General features: G+C 43.3%; 1 pseudogene; it reads right to left on the bottom strand.

Moving 5' to 3' along the window:
• Positions 1-253: 253 nt before the first annotated feature.
• On the bottom strand, positions 254-2,202 carry LOC120287169 (annotated as a pseudogene).
• Between the last annotated feature and the right edge of the window lie 7,690 nt (positions 2,203-9,892).

The raw sequence follows: 9,892 nt of genomic DNA on the forward strand, positions 1-9,892 counted from the left end.
GGCATCAATTCACATCTTTCGAAAACGAACCAAACATATAGAATCAGGAACAAGCAAATACAAGTAACCTAGAGATAGGAACATTTGAGTTTACAACATCGAATTGAGTTACAAACAAGAATTTACTTAGATTCAATTTAGTTAAAAATAAGAAAAACGAATGACACAAACTTCATTTTTCCAGTGCTTGAAAAACTAAGAACGCACGCAACATAATTCTTATTCCCTCCTTCCAATAGTAAATTAACCACGCTCAACGACCTTCTTGGAGACTATTGGTGACGAAAGGCTTGCTGGAGCTGACGGACGGTGGCGACTGCACGGGTACACTGCGATCGGCATCTTATTAGGAAGAACCGGCACCGTGGCCTCGAAATTGAGGACCTGAAGCGCTTGCCTTACGGAGGGCCTCAAGCCCCGGTCGGGATGAGCACACCACAAGCCCACGGCCACCGAGCACTCCAATTGTTGCCCATCAAAATGCGCTTGGAGTCTCTCATCCACGGCCTCAACGACCCGGCCTTTCCCATAGAGGTCCCACACCCACTCCGCCAGACTCATCTGCGACGATCGCTCCATCGGATCGACGGACCTACGTCCCGTAGCAATCTCGAGTGCAACCACCCCGAAGCTGTACACATCGGACTCCTTGCTTGCTCGCCCTGTGCTCACATACTCTGGGGCCATGTATCCGAAAGTGCCGGCTAGCCCAGTCGTCTGTGGCCCAAGCTCGTGGTCCATGAGGCGGGCCAGCCCGAAGTCTCCGAGCTTGACGTTGAACCCCGAGTCTAGCATCACGTTGCTCGACTTGATGTCCCGGTGCACCACGCACTGCTCCCACTCCTCATGGAGGTAGAGGAGCGCGGAGGCGAGCCCGACCAAAATCTTGTACCGGGCAGCCCAGCTTAGAGGGCTCTTCTTGCCAAAGAGGTGCCTGTCGAGGCTACCGTTCGGCATGAACTCATAGACGAGCATGAACTCATTCGCCTCGTGGCACCAACCTATGAGTAGCACCAAATTTCTATGCCTCAAGCTGCTGATCACCTTCACCTCGGTGATGAACTCCTTTTTCCCTTGTTTTGAACCTCTCGATATCCGCTTCACCGCGACTGCCGCATCCAGGCCAACCAGATATCCCCTGTAGACTGCCCCGAACCCGCCCTGGCCCAGCTTCCTCTCCTCAGCGAAGTTGTTGGTAGCAGAAGCAAGGTCCGCATACGCAAACCTCCGTGGCCCTGCGCCTCTCTCAAGCTCTTCGTTTATGGACGTCATTGCCATCTCCGATCCCATGCTCCTCCTCTTCCTTCTCCAGAGGATTGCTGATATTGCCACCATGCCGCATAGTAGGACTCCTAGCGGAACTGCTAAGCCAACGACTAACTTGGTCCCTTTTGCATTTCCTTGCTTTTCCTTGACTCCGAGGTTTGAACTGAAGGTCCAAGATCCAAGTTGGTGACGTTCAATGTAATAGCCAGTCGCAGCAGAGAAACCTACAATCACCTCCTGAGGCAAGACAGCGGTGAGATCAATCTGATACGAAATAGTCGTGTTTTCATGTGGGTTTGGTGTAGTCTGGTAGCTCCAAGAAACGCTCAAGTTCTTGGTCGTGGAGTTGTACACAATCCACACGTCGGCGGTGTCGTCACTGTGGAAGCTGGCGTTCCAAGGGGTGGTCACGGCTGAGGCGATCGACTTTTTGTTGATCCCGACATGCTCATAAGGAGGGTCCCATTCGGGATTGGCGAAGGTGTCGAACTCGACTGTGACGATTTGGTTTGAGGACGAGTCGCTGTTCGTGGTGTTGAACAGGCCCAAGAAGCCGCCAATCGAATTGACCGGGATTTGGAACCCGACTGGGGCAAGGAAGAAGGCCAAGCCAGCCGCATACACCGACTGGTTCCTCGTGTCGATGGCAAAGGAGAAGCGAGTGGAGAAGTCGGTGAGCCTCCCAGAGGCGGAGTCCCAGAGCTGCAGCTTCTCCGCGTAAAATGCTCGACCGACATGGCAGGAGTAAGTGAGGCTAGTGAAGTCAATGGTCCCGACGTTCGGCCTCGCATCGCCTTCATAGACCATGTCTGTGGCCTGCGGGTCGAAGCGAGATATGTTGAAGGAAAGGGAATTGCCCGATCGAAGCAGCACGTAGAAGGACAGGAAGAGGAGGAAAACGCGCAGAGAGCGCTTCGATTCCGAATAGAAAGCCATAGAGAGAGAGAGAGAGAGAGAGAGAGAGAATTTGAGTTTTAAGAGATGCAGCGATTCTTTATACTCTATAGAGCGAGGAATGAACTGAATCATGCTGGATGTTCACGTTTCAACCCCAACGATTTGTTGACTTTTTGAAGCTTCGTTTGAAGGAACAGCCGGAACAGATAATGTGAAGAACATACCATATTTCCAGGGTAATTATCGTCCCCAACATAGCGGCGAAGATAACGACAAGATAGCATTAAATATGATGTTGCCGACGAGGGCAGACTTCGATTTCTCCTTCTTAGGATGGGATCGAACAGGTGATTTTTTTTATTTTATTTTTGTAATATCTTTCCTCGTCCGGGATAAATCAATTCAATCGGTCGAACCATAAAGTGAGGTGGGGCTCAGGGAGACTTCGAAACGAAACATTTTCACATTAAATGATCGGCTTCTCAAATGCCGGATGTAGGATGGAGGCTACACGCGAACATGGTGGCATCTAAGTCTTCAATTATTCAATGGAAGTACATATCGTTCTGTTGAAGTTGACTTCGCGAAATGCGTAGAAGTCGGGCATATGATACTAAAGTCTAAAAAAAAAAAATTAGTTAGTAGCCTAGGGATTTAAGATTTTTCATTTTTAAATTAAAAATTAGACATATATTATATATATTACTAGTTTGGTCAGGTAAGCGGGTGGATAGTTCCATACCAAAAGCGGGAACCAGATCAATATCCACCAATTCTAATAATTTGGAATTGGAAACCAAGAACGATTCCTTCAAGAACCATTGGTTCTTGGTTCTCATTTCTTTGCACACTCTTACCTTGAGTGCTTTTTTGGATGAGAATTGGACCATTATTGATGGTACTTGAGTGAGATCTTTTCAATATGGTAGCAAAGGAATTCAATCTGCCTCGTGATGCTAGGGTAAAGAACACCCTAAGTGCCACAACTTAGTATGGGGGGACATATTAGTATGAAAACTTCCAAAAAGTAGATTAAAGTATCACTTTAAAAAAAAAAAAATTGGATAGTTAAGTACCAACTCTAGCAAGCTTGCCAAAAATCCGACGCGGCGTTATTTTATTAATAAAACCCATCTATATTACAATCTTTGTCTAAAACGACGTCATCCTCTATGTTCACTTAAGTGCTAGTTGTGGTTAAAAAAATGATTACTTAAGTGTCAAGTTATGATATAAGCGATCATTTAAGTGTCACTCGTGATTAAAAGTGAATATTTAAGTGAAAGTGATTATTTAAGTGTCAAAACGACATCGTTTAGCATTGTCTTACATTGTCTATGTGGACAGCATGATGTTGTTTGCCTTGTCTATGTGGATAACTAATTTTTTAAAGAAATACCACATCATTTAAAATTTTCATTGGAAAAAAGGCACGTTAGCTATTTGACCAAAAATTCTTACCATTTGTAATTAAGTATTCCTTTCTTCTTTGATTATCTTTTGAAAGTTTTGGCACTTATCTGTCATCTCGTGCCAAATTGTGCCACTTAGAGTGTTCTTCTGTCCAAGGGAAAGGCTGATCTTGATTAGCCTATGCTAACAAACCGCTTGTGGTCATATGGGCGGTTGCACCTTTGTCTTTTCATACAGCACCAGCTCCATTGCTCTTCACATAGAATTGATTTATAGTGCATAACGGGCGATTTCATGACTCTTGGGCCAAGTTTAAGTAACAGATTTAAACTATGCATTAATAAAGGGATTAAAATACTTAATTATCAAATCACGTCTTTATTGAACATTTTAATTTTTAGAATTTTTAATAAAGATTTCATAAAATATTCCGAAAGGCAAGAAAGGCTTTTTTCGAGAACAGGAGCAAAGTAAGGGCAAGGCAATAAAAAATTGAGGACTTAAAATTTTATTTTATTTTATTTTATTTTTGGTCGAAAGATAACATATATTAGATTATAAGGTAATACAAGCGGATGCAACGGCGTCCGAAGATAGAATGTCCTGGAAAATACATGGAGGGAAAAGAAGCCAGTTTCTAAGTGGGCTTTGATCCCTGTGGGCTTTAGTAGCCCAGTCGGCTGCTAGGTTTGCTTGTCGTCGAACGTGTTGAAGAGAGAGGTTAGGGCATTGAGCAAGTAAGTCGCTGAGAATCACGAAGAGATGGCGTTTCGTCCATGGCGGCTGCTGTTTTTGTTGAACGATCTCCACCAATAGTATGCAGTCAGATTCGATCACTAAGTGTTGAAGATGAAGCCCCTGCTGGATCAGCCGTTGAAGGGCTGATATGAGAGCATAGATCTCGGCTTGGAAGGCCGATTGGGCGGGCACAATTCTGGTAATCACATCGGTAAGAACACCTTTGCTATCTCTGTAAATACATGCGATTGATCCTTTCTCCGACCCCATGCGAAAAGCCCCATCAATATTACATTTTAGGCATCCCTTTTCAGGCAGTTTCCATCTCTGATCTAAACCGACGTGGTTGTTGTTAATCCGCTGTACAGAGGGGTGTAAAAGCTTGAAGATTCTGTTGTGGGCAAGGGCGTTGTCCAAGGCTTGGAGCGGATCCAGTTGGTGCTGCCGAAAGACTACATTATTTCGTTGACGCCATATCTCCCACAGCACACTGGCGATCACTTCGAAATCTGGAGACGCTCGTGGGGTAGAAGCTCGGGTTGCAACCCAGGCATCAAAACGCCGAACTAAGGTAGGTAAAATTGTGACCTTAATTTCTTCATAACTCCAAATGTCTTTAGTCCAAGGGCAGAAGAAGAAAAGATGCTCAATCGTTTCTGGAATGTTGTGGTTACATAGTGAATAGTAGGGATTAGGGGAAATATGGCGTTGATAGAGATTATCTTTTGTAGCGATGGCGTTTTTACAAGCTAACCAGAGAAACACCCGAAGCTTTGGAGCAGTTTGCATATGCCAGATTTTCCTCCATAATTAGGTAGGGTTGGTATAAGATGATGATGCTACATTCATTGGGGTTTGATGTGTCAAAGAGAGATAATGATAATAGCTTTTCACTGTGTAGGTACCTGAAGACGTAGCAATCCAAACTAATTGATCCTGCAGGAGTGAAGGGTTGAGAGGAGTAGTTAGAATTGCTTCACTGACCTGGGCATCAAAGAAGGTGGTAACAAGAGACGTCTTCCATTCGGACTTTGGTAAGTCTATTAGATCAGCAACTACCTCAGGTTCTCCCTCCTATACTAATCCTCCTATCTGACCAATTGGTAACCGGTTATCTTCTCTTATTCGAATCTGTGATCCATCCCCAACTAACCAACGAAGTTTAGGAGTAATAGCTTCTCATCCTTTCAACAAACTCTGCCACCCCCAAGAAGGTCGATAGCCTGATTGAGCGGTTTGAAAAGATGAATATCTGAAATATAATCCCTTGAAAAGCTAACTCCATATAGCATTAGGTTGCTGAAGAAGATGCCAAGCTTGCTTACCAAGCATAGCTTTGTTGAAGTTAATTAAATCTCTGAATCCCATCCCCCCTGATGCTTTTGAGTTCTTTAATTCTGTCCAATTTTTCCAATGAATTCCAGATTGACTGTTGTGTTTACTCCACCAGAATGCTAATATCTTTCTTTCTATTAATCTACAGAGCGACAAAGGAAACTTAAAAATTGACATGGCATACTGAGGTAAGGCCTGAATTACTGATTTAAATAAGATTTCCTTGCCACTTTTTGATAAGAATTTTTCCTACCAACCAGCTAATTTAGCATTGACTCTTGCCAAGATCTAGGAGAACATCTCCCGTTTGGAACGACCCCAATCCGAGGGAATGCCTAGGTACTTTCCATATTTATTGATAATAGGTATTCTGAGTTCTTGCGCTAAATTGTGTTGTAAGGTAAGAGGGCAGTGTTTGCTGAAGAACAAACCTGATTTGTTCCAATTTATGAGTTGGCCTGTAGCGAGGCAATATTGGTTTAGGAGATTGGCAAGGTTTTGGCATTCATAAACTGTGGCTTTTAGGAAAAATATTGAATCATCAGCAAAAAACAAGTGAGATAACTTAGGATAGGCTCTATTGAATTAATCCCCTGTATAAGTCCATATCCACAGCTTGACTGATAGTAGTTGACAGAGCATTGGCAAGTAGAATGAAGATATATGGAGATAGGGGGTCACCTTGGCGTAGCCCTCTAGTAGGCTGAAAGTAAGGGAGCTGTTCCCCATTAAAACGAATACTAAAAGAGACCATAGTAATGCAAGCCATAACCATAGTAACCCATCTATCATTAAAGCCCAAATGCTTCAAATAGGATTCCAAGAAATCCCATTCAACCCTATCGTAAGCCTTTTGCATATTTGTTTTGAGAATAAGGTTGAATCTTTTCTTGCATGTTCGCACTTTAAACTGATGAAGCACTTCTTGTACCACCATGATATTGTCTTGTATCTGCCTGTCACTGATAAATGCTGCCTGTTCTTTTGATATCAAACTAGATAGCCAAGGCTTAAGTCTGTTGGCCAATATTTTCGAAATAATCTTGTAAGCGAAATTGCAAAGACTGATGGGTCGGTATTGTTCAATGCTTTCTGGGTGTTGAACTTTAGGAACTAGGGCAATTATTGTTCTGTTTAGTCTAGGAGGCATACAACCTGTTGCGAAGAAATCTTGAACTGTTTTAATGATGGTTGTTTTGATGATATTCCAGTGTTGCTGATAGAAGAGTCCATTAAGGCCGTTAGGTCCAGGGGCCTTCGAAGCCCCCAACTGGAAGGTAGCCTGGTAAATCTCCTCCTCTGTTACCCTACTCATCAAGTGTTGATTCATTTCAGGTGTTACCACTGCTGGACATTGCTCTAAGAATGGACGAAAATCCCGGTACCCCACAGATTGATATAATTGAGAAAAGAAGCCCAGTGTTATAGCTTTGAGCTGTTCTGGTTCTCTAGTCCAATTCTGGTTAGTATCCTTAAGCATATTAATTCTATTGCGTTGTCTTCTTTGCATAGTGTAGGCATGAAAGAATTTTGAATTGTGATCTCCCCATTTCAACCATTGAATATGGGAACGCATAGCCCAGAATTGTTCCTCTTGATTCCAGAGTTTTTGAATTTCACTTCTAATAGCAGTGGCTTGCTCCTTATCTCCAGTCTGATAATATGTTATGTTGATAATTATCTGCAGTTGATATTGGAATTAAGAGATTCGCTGATGGCAATTGCTAAAACGTGCTTTGCTCCAGTTTGTTAACCGAGTAGCAACTGCCTGTAATTTAGAGACCAACGAGGTATTACTTTTCTCCCATGCTTGTTTGACTACCTCTTGACATTCCTGATCTTGATTCCAGAAAGCTTCGTAATGAAAGGTCTTTGCTCGCTTGACAGATGGTGGACAAGTGTGCAGCAATATAGGACAATGATCCGAACCGACAGGTGGTAGGGCAAACACTTCTGCAGAAAGGTAAGATATCATCCATTCTATGGAACAAAAAACACGATCGAGCTTCTCCTTTACCAAAGCATCCCCTGCTCGATTATTTGACCAGGTAAATTCACATCCTTTACTATGCAGTTCTAATAAAGCACAGTCATTGATTACATTCCGAAAGGATGTCATTCGCGAAGTGATGGCTGGTCTCTTGCCCATTTTCTCCCAGGGGGAAAGGAAGTCATTGAAATCACCTACACACAGCCAAGGTAAGTGATTTGCAGCATATATGACCTGAATTGTATCCCAAAATTCCTGGCGTATCTGATAAGTTGAAGGGGCGTGCAGGCACGTGATATGCATCGAGGCAGTTGTCAAAGGGTCAAGGGCTATGAGATCAACAAAATGATCATCTGATTTTACAATAGTAACTTCAAAGAAATCATTCCAGAACACAGCAAGTCCACCCAGAAAGCCAACTGGGTCCTTCAAAAAGAGTGAGGGAATTTAAATCTTCGCTGTAAACTATTCACTACTGATTGTGCATTCTTAGTTTCCATTAAAAACACGATATCGGGCTTTTCAGAGGCTAACATCGCCTTTAGTGCTTGAATTGTCAGGGGATTACCCAACCCCTGACAATTCCAACTCAGGAGTTTCCTTTGGAACACGGTGGCTGTTGAGGGCCAACCGCCAAAGCCCAAGGAGTAGGATTGTCTGCCTCCAACACCGGAGTATCCAGTAGTAAAGTTTCATCAAAACCTGTAGAGTAAGGAAGTCTGATGTCATAGGGTGAGTAGCGTTTCGTTTTCTTACTTGATCCCCCAATTGGCATTGGTCGAGGGATTTTGGGTTTCTTCTGTTGAGGAATGTCCAATGGAGGGGGTTGAATGCTCTTCATCTTTTCCTTTGCAGGTACTAAATCAGTAGTTATTGCAGTTGGATTGACAGAATTCAGAGGCTTAGAAGTCCCTTGAGGTAGAACAGGGGTCGAAGCAGGGGCCTCTGATGTAGGAATGGGAGGGAGAGCTGGGATAGCGGGCTGCATTGGAGGTGGAGTTTCAGGTACTGTCTCTTCCATCTGCTCTATAGGTATTGTAGGATGATAAAAAGCATCCCAATAAGGGCTGTTTAACCTCTGCTCTTAGCCAAGGTCCATAGACCATCGTCTTGCGGCCTTCAAATTGTGCTTTGTCATAAGAGTACTCTGGACATGAAGCTGCATAATGACCAAGCCTTCCACATGAATAACAGTAATGGGATAGTCGCTCATACCTAAAGTCTAGCCATAGGGTTTTTCCTTCAATGCTGATAAGTTTTCCTGACCTTAAAGGAGCTTTCAGGTCTAATTCTATTCGAATTCTTGCAGATGTATCATGTTTCACTTCCAGAACTCAACCAACCTGTTGCATGGCTCTTCGCAAGATTGGCGGAGTAGTCCACTCCAAAGGTAAGCCTATCACATGCACCCAGAACAGGCACTTGGAAAAGTCATAGCATTGTAAAGGAGTATTGGGTTGCCATGGACGTAGATTAACCAATTGACCTGAAAATAACCAAGGGCTGCCCTCTAATATGCGTCGTTTTTCCATTTCAGATCTGAATTTAATGATATACAGCCTGGTATCAGCCGAAGAAATCTCTACATAATCAACTCGCCATGCTTTCTTCATCGCAACTTGAAAAGCAGATAAATTGACAGTAGGATTTGTGAAGATATTACCCACCAGTATAAGGCGACAGTCCTTCAGTTTTTCTGAAGCAGGTATGTCATCCCAAACCTCCAATTCCTGTTCCGAACACAGACGGCCCAGACGATGACATAATGAAGCAATGCGAGAGGTATCGTCGCTTTCATCCATAGCCAAAATTATAGTAATTCACTAGTATGGATAAGTGGCAGGAACAGAGTACATCAAATAAACTCTCAGGGGTTGCATGTTCCATATCGCCAACATGCATACATGAAATTGCAGATTTTTGTGGAATTGAGAAGGTCAGTAGTAACAAGAAAAGGGGTAGGAAGAGAAAGAAGATGGCGATGACTGGAGGGGATGAGAGAAACTTCGCATGCAAAGGTATCAAACAAAGACAGGGAGCATTTATGGTGAAATGAGAAGGAAGCGATGGTGTTGCAAACAGAACGCGAAGTGCAGAAGGACATCTGGGTATATCAAAGACATTGGGAAAGACTCGAGCATGACGCGAGAAGAAACTCTAACATAAACGAGAGAGAAAAAAATTAAAGATTTTACAAAAGCCACAACCAATTGTCGGGCTTGATGTAGGTGGAACTTTACACTTGAGATTTTA

Source organism: Eucalyptus grandis, chromosome 8, assembly GCF_016545825.1.
Source record: "Eucalyptus grandis isolate ANBG69807.140 chromosome 8, ASM1654582v1, whole genome shotgun sequence".
Classification (NCBI taxonomy): Eukaryota; Viridiplantae; Streptophyta; class Magnoliopsida; order Myrtales; family Myrtaceae; genus Eucalyptus; species Eucalyptus grandis.